Source organism: Salmo trutta, chromosome 1 (assembly GCF_901001165.1).
Source record: "Salmo trutta chromosome 1, fSalTru1.1, whole genome shotgun sequence".
NCBI lineage: Eukaryota > Metazoa > Chordata > Actinopteri > Salmoniformes > Salmonidae > Salmo > Salmo trutta.
The window spans coordinates 5,445,942-5,460,757 of NC_042957.1; positions in this window are offsets into that span (position 1 = coordinate 5,445,942).

Sequence of the window (14,816 nt, forward strand, 5' to 3'; positions counted from 1 at the left end):
CCCAAATCCGTAAACACGGGCACCCTCATAGATATCATCCTAACTAACTCGCCCTCCAAATACACCTCTGCTGTTTTCAACCAAGATCTCAGCGATCACTGCCTCATTGCCTGCATCCTTAATGGGTCCGCGGTCAAACGACCACCCCTCATCACTGTCAAACGCTTCCTAAAACACTTCAGTGAGCAGGCCTTTCTAATCGACCTGACCCGGGTATCCTGGAAGGATATTGACCTCATCCCGTCAGTATAGGATGCCTGGTCATTCTTTAAAAATGCCTTCCTCACCATCTTAAATAAGCATGCCCCTTTCAAAAAATGTTGAACCAGAAACAGATATAGCCCTTGGTTCTCTCCAGACCTGACTGCCCTTGACCAGCACAAAAACATCCTGTGGCGTTCTGCATTAGCATCAAATAGCCCCCGCAATATGCAACTTTTCAGGGAAGTTAGGAACCAATATACTCAGGCAGTTAGGAAAGCTAAGGCTAGCTTTTACAAACAGAAATTTGCATCCTGTAGTACAAACTCAAAGTTCTGGGACACTGTAAAGTCCATGGAGAATAAGAGCACTTCCTCCCAGCTGCCCACTGCTCTGAGGCTAGGAAACACTGTTACCACCGATAAATTCACTATAATTGAGAATTTCAACAAGCATTTCTCTACGGCTGGCCATGCTTTCCACCTGGCCACCCCTACCCAGGTCAACAGCCCCGCACTCCCAACAGTTACCTCCCCCATTTCTCCTTCACCCAAATCCAGATAGCGGATGTTCTGAAAGAGCTGCAAAATCTGGACCCCTACAAATCAACCGGGCTAGACAATCTGGACCCTCTCTTTCTAAAATTATCTGCCAAAATTGTTGCAACCCATATCACTAGCCTGTTCTACCTCTCTTTCGTATTGTCTGAGATTCCCAAAGATTGGAAAGCTGCCGCGGTCATCCCCCTCTTCAAAGGGGGAGACACTCTAGACCCAAACTGCTACAGACCTATATCTATCCTACCCTGTCTTTCTAAGGTATTCGAAAGCCAAGTTAACAAAGATTACGGACCGTTTCAAAACCCACCGTACCTTCTCCGCTATGCAATCTGGTTTCAGAGCTGGTCATGGGTGCACCTCAGCCACTCTCAAGGTCCTAAATTATATCATAACTGCCATCGATAAGAGACAATACTGTGCAGCAGTATTCATCGACCTGGCCAAGGCTTTCGACTCTTGTCAATCACAACATTCTTATTGGCAAACTCAACAGCCTTGGTTTCTCAAATGATTGCCTCGCCTGGTTCACCAACTACTTCTCAGATTGAGTTCAGTGTGTCAAATCGGAGGGCCTGTTGTCCGTACCTCTGGCAGTCTCTATGGGGGTGCCACAGGGTTCAATTCTCGGGCCGACTCTCTTCTCTGTATACATCAATGATGTCGCTCTTGCTGCTGGTGATTCTGTGATCCACCTCTACGCAGACGACACCATTCTGTATACTTCTGGCCCTTCTTTGGACACTGTGTTAACTAACCTCCAGACGAGCTTCAATGCCATACAACTCTCCTTCCGTGGCCTCCAACTGCTCTTAAATGCAAGTAAAAGTAAATGCATGCTCTTCAACCGATCACTGCCCGCACCTGCCCGCCCGTCCAGCATCACTACTCTGGACGGCTCTGACTTAGAATATGTGGATAACTACAAATACCTAGGTGTCTGGTTAGACTGTAAGCTCTCCTTCCAGACTCACATCTAGTATCTCCAATCCAAAATTAAATCTAGAATCGGCTTCCTATTTCGCAACAAAGCATCCTTCACTCATGCTGCCAAACATACCCTCGTAAAACTGACCATCCTACCGATCCTCGACTTCGGCGATGTCATTTATAAAATAGCCTCCAACACTCTACTCAACAAATTGGTGCAGTCTATCACAGTGCCATCCGTTTTGTCACCAAAGCCCCATATACTACCCACCACTGTGACCTGTACGCTCTCGTTGACTGGCCCTCGCTTCATACTCATCGCCAAACCCACTGGCTCCAGGTCATCTACAAGTCTCTGCTAGGTAAAGCCCCGCCTTATCTCAGCTCACTGGTCACAATAGCAGCATCCACTCGTAGCACGTGCTCCAGCAGGTATATCTCACTGGTCACCCCCAAAGTCAATTCCTCTGTGGCCGCCTTTCCTTCCAGTTCTCTGCTGCCAATGACTGAAACAAACTGCAAAAATCACTGAAGCTGGAGACTCATATCTCCCTCACTAGCTTTAAGCACCAGCTGTCAGAGCAGCTCACAGATCACTGCACCTGTACATAGCTCATCTGTAAATAGCCCATCCAATCTACCTCATCCCCATACTGTATTTATTTATTTATCATGCTCCTTTGCACCCCAGTATCTCTATTTGCACATTCATCTTCTGCAGATCTACCATTCCAGTGTTTAATTGCTATATTGTAATTACTTCGCCACCATGGCCTATTTATTGGTGAAATAAAAATACATTTAAAAAAAACAATCATATAGTGAGAGAGAGCTTCAAACATCACATTAATTTGTATATATCCACTTTATACATGAATCATGGCAAAGTTGTTTCCTGTTTCTGTCATGTCTTTGGTCACGTTTGCGTGAGTCAAACAAAAACAGCCTAATGATTGGTTGACCATAGAGCCTCCCACTATGCAGGCGATGGCTGCAGGATGAAAATGGTGAAGAGCAACTGCACAACCTTGCTTTTGATCACACGATTTTGGTAAAGTTCATGCTTTCGACATGTATTTATTATGGATCCCGTTTAGTTCCTGCCAAGGTAGCAGCTACTCTTCCTGGGGTCCAGCAAAATTAAGGCAGTTATACAATTTTAAAAACATTACAATACATTCACAACAGAATTCACAACACACTGTGTGCCCTCAGGCCCATACTCCACCACTACCACATATCCACAACACATAATCCATGTGTATGTGTGTATAGCACGTATGTTATCGTGTGTGTGTGTATGCATATGTCTGTGTCTATGTTTGTGTTACTTCACAGTCCCCACTGTTCCATAAGGTGTATTTTTACGTATTTCTTAAATCTGATTTTACTGTTTGCATCAGTTACTTGATGTAGGATAGAGTTCCATGTAGTCATGGCTCTATGTAGTACTGTGCGCCTCCCATATTCTGTTCTGGACTTGGGGATTATGAAGAGACCTCTGGTGACATGTCTTGTGGGGTATGCACGGGTGTCTGAGATGTGTGCCAGTAGTTCAAACAGACAGCTCGGTGCATTCAGCATGTCACCACTTCTTACAAAAACAAGTAGTGATGAAGTCAATCTCTCCTCTACTTTGAGTCATATTATTGTTAGCTCCCTGTGTATATTTAAGGGCCAGCCGTGGCACCTGACCACACGACTGAACAGTAGTCCAGGTGTGGCAAAACTAGGGCTTGTAGGACCTGCCTTGTTGATAGTGTTGTTAAGAACGTAGAGCAGCGCTTTATTATGGACAGACTTGTCCCCATCTTAGCTACTGTTGTATCAATATGTTTTGACCATGACAGTTTACAATCCAGGGTTTCTCCAGGCAGTTTAGTCACCTCAACTTGCTCAATTTCCACATTATTTATTACAAGATTTAGTTGAGGTTTAGGGTTTAGTGAATGATTTGTCCCAAATACAATGCTTTTAGTTTTAGAAATATTTAGGACTAACTTATTCCTTGCCGCCCACTCTGATACTAACTGCAACTCTTTGTTAAGTGTTGCAGTCATTTCAGTTACTGTAGTAGCTGACGTGTATAGTGTTGAGTCATGGCTTTACTTAAAGCATGTCGTTAGTAATGATTGAAAAAAGTAAGGGGCCTGGGGGAATTCCTGATTCTACCTGGATTATGTTGGAGAGGCTTCCATTAAAGAACACCATCTGTGTTCTGTTAGACAGGTAACTCTTTATCCACAATATAGCAGAGGGTGTAAAGCCATAAGACATATGTTTTTCCTGCAGTAGACTATGATCGTCTCACAAAACAGCCCCTCGATCTTTTTATCATCAATTTCTCTCAGCCAGTCATCAGTAATTTGTCTAAGTGCTGTGCTTGTTGAATGTCCTTCCCTATAAGTATGGTGAAAGTCTGTTTGTTTACTGTAAAATAGCATTGTATCTGGTCAAACTTTACTAAGGGTTGTTAACAGGCTGATTGGTCAGCTATTTGAGCCAGTAAAGGGGGCTTTACTATTCTGACTTTTGCTTCCCTCCAGGCCTGAGGGCACACACTTTCTAGTAGGCTTAAATTGAAGATGAGGCAAAAAAGGAGTGGCAATATTGTCCTCTATTATCCTCAGTAATTTTCCATCCAGGTTGTCAGACCCCGGTGGCTTGTCATTGTTGATAGACAACAATCATTTATTCACCTCTTCCATACTCAAATCAAATCAAATCAAATGTATTTATATAGCCCTTCGTACATCAGCTGATATCTCAAAGTGCTGTACAGAAACCCAGCCTAAAACCCCAAACAGCAAGCAATGCATGTGAAAGAAGCACGGTGGCTAGGAAAAACTCCCTAGAAAGGCCAAAACCTAGGAAGAAACCTAGAGAGGAACCAGGCTATGAGGGGTGGCCAGTCCTCTTCTGGCTGTGCCGGGTGGATATTATAACAGAACATGGTCAAGATGTTAAAATGTTCATAAATGACCAGCATGGTCAAATAATAATAATCATAGTAGTTGTCGAGGGTGCAACAAGCACGTCCGGTGAACAGGTCAGGGTTCCATAGCCGCAGGCAGAACAGTTGAAACTGGAGCAGCAGCACGGCCAGGTGGACTGGGGACAGCAAGGAGTCATCATGCCAGGTAGTCCTGAGGCATGGTCTTAGGGCTCAGGTCCTCCGAGAGAAAGAAAGAGAGAAAGAGAGAATTAGAGAGAGCATATTTAAATTCACACAGGACACCGGATAAGACAAGAGAAATACTCCAGATGTAACAGACTGACCCTAGCCCCCCGACACATAAACTACTGCAGCATAAATTCTGGAGACTGAGACAGGAGGGATCAGAAGACACTGTGGCCCCATCCGATGATACCCCCGGACAGGGCCAAACAGGCAGGATATAACCCCGCCCACTTTGCCAAAGCACAGCCCCCACACCACTAGAAGGATGTCTCCAACCACCAACTTACCATCCTGAGACAAGGCCGAGTATAGCCCACAAAGATCTCCGCCACGGCACAACCCAAGGGGGGGAGGCGCCAACCCAGACAGGAAGACCACGTCAGTGACTCAACCCACTCAAGTGACGCACCCCTCCCATGGACGGCATGGAAGAACACCAGTAAGCCAGTGACTCAGCCCCTGTAAAAGGGTCAGAGGCAGAGAATCCCAGTGGAGAGAGGGGAACCGCCAAGGCAGAGACAGCAAGGGCGGTTCGTTGCTCCAGCCTTTCCGTTCACCTTCACACTCCTGGGCCAGACTATACTTAATCACAGGACCTACTGAAGAGATAAGTCTTCAGTAAAGACTTAAAGGTTGAGACTGAGTCTGCATCTCTCACATGGGTAGGCAGACCATTCCATAAAAATGGAGCTCTATAGGAGAAAGCCCTACCTCCAGCCGTTTGCTTAGAAATTCTAGGGACAATTAGGAGGCCTGCGTCTTGTGACCGTAGCGTACGTGTAGGTATGTACGGCAGGACCAAATCGGAAAGATAGGTAGGAGCAAGCCCATGTAATGCTTTGTAGGTTAGCAGTAAAACCTTGAAATCAGCCCTTGCCTTAACAGGAAGCCAGTGTAGGGAGGCTAGCACTGGAGTAATATGATCACATTTTTTGGTTCTAGTCAGGATTCTAGCACATACTGACCTTATTATTTTTAGGGAATTCAAAAATACAATTCTTGTCTTTCATAATTTGGTCAGCGTTTGCGTTTGTTGTTGGCATGTCATGCCTAAATTTAATAATCTTACCAATGAAAAAATCATTAAAGTAGTTGGAAATACCAGTCGGTTTTGTGAAAATTTCATTGAAGGTGATCCAAAGATGTTTACTATCATTCTTTATGTCATTTATCTTTGTTTCATAGTGTAGTTTATTCATCTTTTTATTTAGTTTAGTCACATGATTTCTTAATTTGCAATACGTTTGCCAATCGGTTGTGCAGCCAGACTTATTTGTCATTCCTTTTGCCTCATCCCTCTCAACCATACAATTTTTCAATTCCTCATCAATCCACTGGGATTTAAACGTTTTTTCATAATGGGTGCATAATTATTAGTAACTGGGATAAGAAATTTCATAAATGTGTCAAGTGCAGCGTCTGGTTGGTCCTCATTACGCCACCACGGACCAACAAATATTATTTACATCAACAACATAGGAATCATGACAAAAGTTATTGTATGACCTCTTATACACCATATTAGGCCCAGCCTTTGGAACTTTGATTTTCCTAGATATGGCTACTATTTTGTGATCACTACATCCGATGGATCTGGATACTGCTTTCAAGCAAATTTCTGCAGCATTAGTAAAGATGTGATCAATACATGTTGATGATTTCATTCCTGTGCTGTTTGTAACTACCCTGTTAGGTTGACTGATAACCTGAACCAGGTTGCAGACACTGGTTACAGTTTGTCAATATTTAAATCAATATAGTCAATATTTAAATCACTCAGAAAATATAACTTTCTTTTGATATATCATACAGTACCAGTCAAACTTTTTCTTTATTTTCTACTCTTTTCTATATTGTAGAATAATAGTGAAGACATCAAAACGATGAAATAATATGGAATCATGTAGTAACCAAAAAAGTGTTAAACAAATCAAAATATATTTTATATTTGAGATTCTTCAAAGTAGCCACCCTTTGCCTTGATGACAGCTTTGCACACTCTTGGCATTCTCTCAACCAGCTTCACCTAGAATGATTTTCCAACAGTCTTGAAGGAGTTCCCACATATGCTGAGCATTTTTTGCCTGATTTTCCTTCACTTTGCAGTCCAACTCATCCCAAACCATCTCATTGGATTGCAGTCAGGTGATTGTGGAGGCCAGGTCATCTGATGCAGCACTCCATCACTCTCCGTCTTGGTCAAATAGCCCTTACACAGCCTGGAGGTGTGTTGGGTCATTGTCCTGTTGAAAAACAAATGATAGTCCCACTAAGAGCAAACCATTAGGGATGGCATATTGTTGCAGAATACTGTGGTAGCCATGCTGGTTAAGCCTGCCTTGAATTCAAAATAAATCACTGACAGTGTCACCAGCAAAGCACCCCCACACCATCACACCTCCTCCTCCATGCTTCATGGTGGGAACCACACATGCGGAGATCATCCATTCACCTACTCTGCGTCTCACAAAGCCATCAGACCAAAGGACAGATTTCCACTGGTCGAATGTCCATTGCTCGTGTTTCTTGGCCCAATCAAGTCTCTTCTTCTTATTGGTGTCCTTTAGTAGTGGTTTCTTTGTAGCAATTTAACCATTTGGGGCGGCAAGTAGCCTAGTGGTTAGAGCGTTGGGCCAGTAACTGAAAAGTTGCTAGATCGAATCCCCGAACAAGGCAGTTAACCCACTGTTCCTTGACCGTCATTGTAAATAAGAATTTATTCTTAACTGACTTGCCTGGTTAACTAAAAATAAAATGAAGGCCTGATTCACGCAGTGTCCTCTAAACAGTTGATGTTGAGATGTGTCTATTACTTGAACTCGGTGAAGCATTTATTTGAGGTGCAGCAGAGGTAACTCTGGGCCTTCCTTTCCTGTGGCAGTCCTCATGAGAGCCAGCTTCATCATAGCGCTTGATGGTTTTTGTAACTGCACTTGAAACTTTCAAAGTTCTTGACATTTTCTGCACTGACTGACCTTCATGTCTTAAAGTAATGATGGACTGTCATTTCTATTTGCTTATTTGAGTTGTTCTTGCCATAATATGAACTTGGTCTTTTACCAAATAGGGCTATCTTCTGTATACCACCCCTACCTTGTCACAACACAACTGATTGGCTCAAACGCATTAAGAAGGAAACAAATTCCACAAATGAACTTTTAACAAGGTACATCAGTTAATTGAAATGCATTCCAGGTGACTACCTCATGAAGCTGGTTGAGAGAATGCCAAGCGTGTGCAAAGCTGCTATCAAGTCAAAGGGTGGCTACTTTGAAGAACCTGTTTAACACTTTTTTGGTTACTACATGATTCCATATGTGTTATTTCATAGTTTTGATGTCTTCACTATTATTCTACAATGTAGTACAAATAAAGAAAAACCCTTGAATTAGTAGGTGTATCCTAACTTTTGACTGGTACTGTACATTATCAAGCATTTCACACATGTTATCCAGATACTGACTGTTAGCACTTGGTGGTCTATAGCAATTTCCCACCAGAATGGGCTTTAGGTGAGGCAGATTAACCTGTAGCCATATTACTTCAACAGTATTTAACATGAAATCCTTTCTAATCTGGTTCTGAATATAAACAGCAACACTTCCACCACTGGCATTTATGTAAATGTTATACCTTGTATTGCTACCACTGTTTCATTAAAGGTATTGTCTAAGTGAGTTTCAGATATAGTCAGCATATGAATGTCATCTGTTACTAGCAAGGTATTAATTTCATGAACCTTGTTTCTTAAGCTACATATGTTAATGTGGGTTATTTTGAGCACTTTTCTGGGATGCTTGCTTGTTTTCATTGCTTTACTAGGAAGCTTAGCAGAAGTAGATATTCCCATGTTATTTATGTTAGTGTAGGGTGAGCTGCACACAGTGGACTTCCTCCTAGGGCACACCGCCTCAGTGCTAACAGTATAACTCTGGTTCATAGACACATGATTGCTGCATACAATAGCTGTGAGATCAACAAAGGCATTCAGGGCAGTTAGAGGGACATAAATTAGGTTACTTACCAATGCCCCTGGTATAATGTACATTTACCTAAGCATTGTGATGACACAGTGGCAGGGATTAAATGAGCTGGGCTTGGGTCATTGATAAATCATTGTCTCAACGCAGCCTTATAATGCTGTGAAAGGATCCAGGATCCCACATGATTTGGGTGGATCCCATCCTCCTTATAAAACACATTTTGTTTCCAAAAGGTATCGAAATTGTCTACAAAAGTTACACCCATTGAGCTGCAATAATCACATAGCCAGTTGTGAAGAGAAAGAATCCTGCTAAAGCTTTCAATGCCAAGATTCAGAAAGGGCACAGGGCCAGATATGATGGCTCTGTTATTAGTATTCAGCAGAGAGTCAATCAGCTGTTTAAAATCCAGTTTCCAACTGTTCAGATCTGCCCTTCATAATGTCATTAAAACCCACATGGACTACGATAGAATCGATATCCATGTCCTGGCGTATTGCATTCGGGAGCAGGTTAGTAACGTCATTATACTCGAGCTCCAGGATAGGATATTGTTTTTTCACCAGGACCAGTCACATTTATCACCATGGAGCAGCCCAAAATCACGGCTGGCGAGAAGGATGAGGAAATCCGCCCACTCAAAAACTTCACAGGGTGGTGCAGGCCTCCAACAGATGGAGAAGCCCTCTCGATCCAGAGCAGGGATGGAAGGTTGCCGACGTCGACTTTGAAATCATAGGGGAAGGAGTAGGAGTAGGCACAGGTACCCCCAGCGACGAAGGGGCAGGAAGATCAGGCTCCAGACACAGGTACCCCCAGCGATAAAGGGGTAGGAAGATCAAGCTCTAGTGCGACAAAACTATTTTGTTGTTTGTATCTGCTAGTAGGACCATTTTTATCCCCATAATGCAACACACTTTGAAAAGCGGTGACCACTTTACAAAAAGTGATCCGCTCGATCGTGCCCCATGTCTCAGATTCTCTTCAGTCAGTGTGGTGTTGGTGGAGTCAAAGATGAATAAGTCTGAATGAGAAAGCCGGCATAATTTCCTGGAACTAATGTCGTGACTTCACTGTGTGTTACTGTTTCACTTTCAACACTGAAGCAATGAGGCCAATATCGCTTCTCCTTATGCTGCCGCTCTCTCTCAGTCTGCTATAATCTGTGAAATCTAAAACTACTCCCCTCAGAATCCCCAATTGCCAATTTTCTCCCTAACTGTGCATTCTCCACATTTCACAAAGGTGTCATCTCCTGTTAAAGTTTCAACTGGCCAGGAGGCTACAGAGGTCTGGAGCAAACAGACTGGTAGCCCGGGGTCCAAGCTGATTTTGATACAAGTTCACTGTTATAAAACGTAGCGAAAGCAGGTTAAACAGCAAAATAGAGCTCAGTTGGCTAGCTCAGACCTTATTTGACCTCGCCTCAGTTCTCAGGAGCTCCCATGGTCATTTCCAATTCATCTTCATCAGGCTGGGAAGCCACAGAGGTCTGGAGGAAACAGAGTGGTAGCCTGATCGCTAAAACGCAGTGAAAATTAGGTCGCTAAAATAACCTGAAGATGAAAATGAAAATGAGTTTGCAAAATCCCTCGGAATCCCAGGTTACCAGTCTGTTTCCTCCAGACCTCTGTGGCCTTCCTAGCTTTATGAAGATGAACTGAAGATGACATGAAGCACCTGAAAGCTGTCCTTACTGAGCTGAGGTCAAACGCTGGTCGTATCCCAAAAGTCACCCTATTCCTGACCTACTGCACTACTTTTGACCAAATCCCTATGGGCCCTGGTCAAAAGTAGTGCACTATATTAGGGAATAGGGTGCCATTTGGGACAAATTCTGTGTCTGAGTGTTTTATTTAGCAGCCAGCCAGGCGTGAAGGGAAAGGCCAGGAGTTTCTGAGAGGAGGAAATGTCACAGTCCTGTCCCAAATGGCACCCCCGACCCTATTCCCTATAGTGCACTCTGACTATGGCCCATATGAATCTGGTCAAAAGTAGGGCTCTAGGTAGGGAATAAGGTGCCATTAGGGATGCAAGCCCCACATATAAAATGTGTTTAAAAGACTGTGAGCAGAACTCCATCTCGTTCTGCAGGAAGCCTAAAGGTTAGCCCATAACACAGAGATAGTTGTATCACTGTGGGTTTACACTCTCTGGCCCTGTCGCTACTCTCTCTCTATCCTCCAGCCACTCTCAGCTTCAGCTGCTGTGTTCATTTCCCTAATGGCACCCTATTCCCGATGTAGTGCACTACTTTGGTCCAGGTCTCATAGGGATTTAGTCAAAAGTAGTGCACTACATTAGGGAACAGGGTACCATTTGAGATGCAAACTCTGTCCGTTATGGTAATGAGGCCGTATTTCAGGGACCCAGATTTTTGATCTGTTACCTTTTTACGAGAGTCAGCTCCACCTGGGCTGAGTGAGAGATAGGAGGAACAATCAGGGAACCCTACAGGTTAATACGGAGCAAGTCTCAAGTGTACTGAACCAAAATAAAAACCCAACATGCAATCATTTAAAAGATTTTACTGAGTTACAGTTCATATAAGATAATCAGTCAATTGAAATAAATTCATTAGACCCTAATCTATTGATTTCATGACTGGGAATACAGATATGCATCTGTTGGTCACAGATACCTTTAAAGAAAGGTAGGGGTGTGGATCAGAAAAACAGTCAGAATCTGGTGGGACCACCAGTTGCCTCATGTTGTCCCACTCTTCAATGGCTGTGCGAAGTTGTTAGATAACTGGAAGACGGTGTTGTACACGCTGATCCAGACTATCCCAAACTTGCTCAATGGGTGACATGTCTGGTGAGTATGCAGGCCATGGAAGAACTGGGACATGTTCAGCTTGAAGGAATTGTGTACAGATCCTTGCGACATGGGGCTGTGCATTATCATGCTGAAACATGAGGTGATGGCAGCAGATGAATGGCACGACAATGGGCCTCAGGATCTCGTCACTGTCTCTCTGTGCATTCAAATTGCCTTTGATAAAACGCAATTGTGTTCATTGTCCGTAGCTTATGCCTGCCCATACCATAACCCCACCATGGGACTCTTTTCACAAGGTTGACATCAGCAAACCACTCACCCACATGTCATCATAAACGTGGTCTGCGGTTGTGAGGCAGGTTGGTCGTACTGCCAAATTCTCTAAAATGACATTGGAGGCGGCTTATGGTAGAGAAATGAACATTCAATTCCCTGGCAATAGCTCTGGTGGACATTCCTGCAGTCAGCAAGCCAATTGCACGCTCCCTCAAAACTTGAGACATCTGTGGCATTGGGGTGTGTGACAAAACTGCACATTTTAAAGTGGTGTTTTATTGTCCTCAGCACAAGGTGCACCTGTGTGATGATCATGCTGTTTAATCAGCTTCTTGATATGCCACACTGGTCAGGTGGATGGATTATCTTGGTAAAGGAGAAATGCTCACTAACAGGGATGTAAACACATTAGTTCACAACATTTTAGATTAGTAAGCTTTTTGTGAGCATGGAACATTTCTGGGATCTTTTATTTCACCTCATGAAACATGAGAACAACACTTTACATGTTGTATTTATATTTGGTTCAGTATATAATTTTCCATAAATATATTTAGAAATATTATAGCCTGGGTACCGGTCTGTTTGTGGACATCATGCCACTCGTGAGGGGCAAGGAGTGGAATGATAGCACAAACAGATCTGGGACCTGATTAGAAACATTACACAGCTTGGATCATGATAGAACTGTTAACAAAAACAGCACGGGAACACAGAATGTGTGACTGGTGACTTGGAGACCACGTCATTTCTTCATTCAACTGCCTTTACTACTCAGCTCTGCTTCGAAAGCTTATCCATCTGAAAGCTTATCCATCCGAAAGCTTATCCATCTGAAAGCTTATCCATCTGAAAGCTTATCCATCCGAACGCTTATCCATCTGAAAGCTTATCCATCCGAAAGCTTGCACAGTAAATGGAAGGATTAATGCTAGGAACATGAAACAAATGGGAAAATGTTTGTATGAAAAGTATTACTGTTGTTTAACGTGGGAATTCAGTAAACGTCAACAACCCCCCTCCCCCCCAATGTTAGCACAGAGACTGATAACATCTCTAGTCACAAAATGGATATAATCAGAGAATCCCTGTGTTGATAAGATTAAAAACAATCTAATTATACTGCATGAGTTTCCTGTCAAAAACAGAGTAGAGAAATATTAACTATAAAGTTTTTCCGAAAGCACTATGTATTATGAAAATAATACAATATTTTAACTTTTCAACATCAAAAGATCTCCCTTTGTCTCTGAAAAGCCATTTACGTTAAAGTACCTGGCTCCATCACCATGGCAGCACTTCCTACGATGATGTGTTCTAGAATCTAGAGTAGCCTGTCAGAGGTTGTGTTCCTCAGGAGACCCCAGATGAGTAATCTCAGGCTTGCTGTAATTGGCAGAATCATATAAACTAAAGCATAGCCTGGAGGGGTTAATATTTGTATGTATTATGGATCACCATTAGCTACCCAGATACTCTTCCTGGGGTCCAGCAAAATTAAGGCAGTTTATACAATTTTAAAAACATTACAATACATTCACAGATTTCACACCACCATGTGTATAGTGCGTATGTATGCATGTGCCTGTTTGTGTTGCTTCACAGTCTCTGCTGTTCCATAAAGTATATTTCTTTCAGGTTTTTTTTTTATATCAAATTTTACTGTTTGCATCAGTTACTTGATGTGGGATAGAGTTCCATGTAGTCATGGCTCTTCTAGTACTGTGCACCTACCATAGTCTGTTCTGGACTTGGGGACTGTGAAGAGACCTCTTGTGGCATGTCTAGTGGGGTATGTATGGGTGTCTGAGCTGTGTGCCAGTAGTTTAGACAGACAGCTCGGTGCATTCAACATGTCAATACCTCTCATAAATACAAGTAGTGATGAAGTCAATCTCTCCTCCACTTTGAGCCAGGAGAGATTGACATGCATATTATTAATATTAGCTCTCTGTGTACATCCAAGGCCCAGCCGTGCTGCCCTGTTCAGAGACAATTGCAATTATCCTAAGTACCGTTTTGTGGCACTTGACCACACGACTGAACAGCTTTACTCAAAGCCAGTGGCTTGTCATTAGTAAAGATTGAACCCATTTCATGAAGCTCCCGACAAAGTCCTTATGCTGACGTTGCTTCCAGAGGCAGTTTGGAACTCAGTAGTGAGTGTTGCAACCGAGGACAGGCAATTTTTACAAGCTTCAGCACTCGACAGTCCCATTCTGTGAGCTTGTGTGGCCGTTGCTGCTCCTAGACATTTCCACTTCACAATAACAGCACTGACAGTTGACCGGGGCAGCTCCAGCAGGGCAGAAATGTAACTTACTGACTTGTTGGAAAGGTGGCATCCTATGACGGTGCCACATTGAAAGTCACTGAGCTCTTCAGTAAGGCCATTCTACTGCCAATGTTTGTCTATGGAGATTGCATGGTTGAGTGCTCGATTTTATGCACCTGTCAAACAGGTGTGACCGAAATAGCCGAATCCACTAATTCGAAGGGGTGTCTACATACTACACAGTGCATTCTGAAAGTATTCAGACCCCTTCACCTTTTCCACATTTTGTTACGTTACAGATATATTCAAAAATGAATTAATTTATTTTCCTCATCAATCTACACACAATACCCTATAATGACAAAAGTGAAAACAGGTTTAGACATTTTTGAAAATGTATTACACATTTTTTTTAAACTGATATACCTTACTTACATAAGTATTCAGACCCTTTGCTATGAGACTCTAAATTGAGCTCCGGTGCATCCTGTTTCCATTGATCATCCTTGAGATGTTTCTACAACTTGGAGTCCAAATTCAATTGATTGGACATGATTTGGAAAGGCACACACCTGTCTATATCAGGTCCCACAGTTGACAGTGCATGTCAGAGCAAAAACCAAGCCATGAGG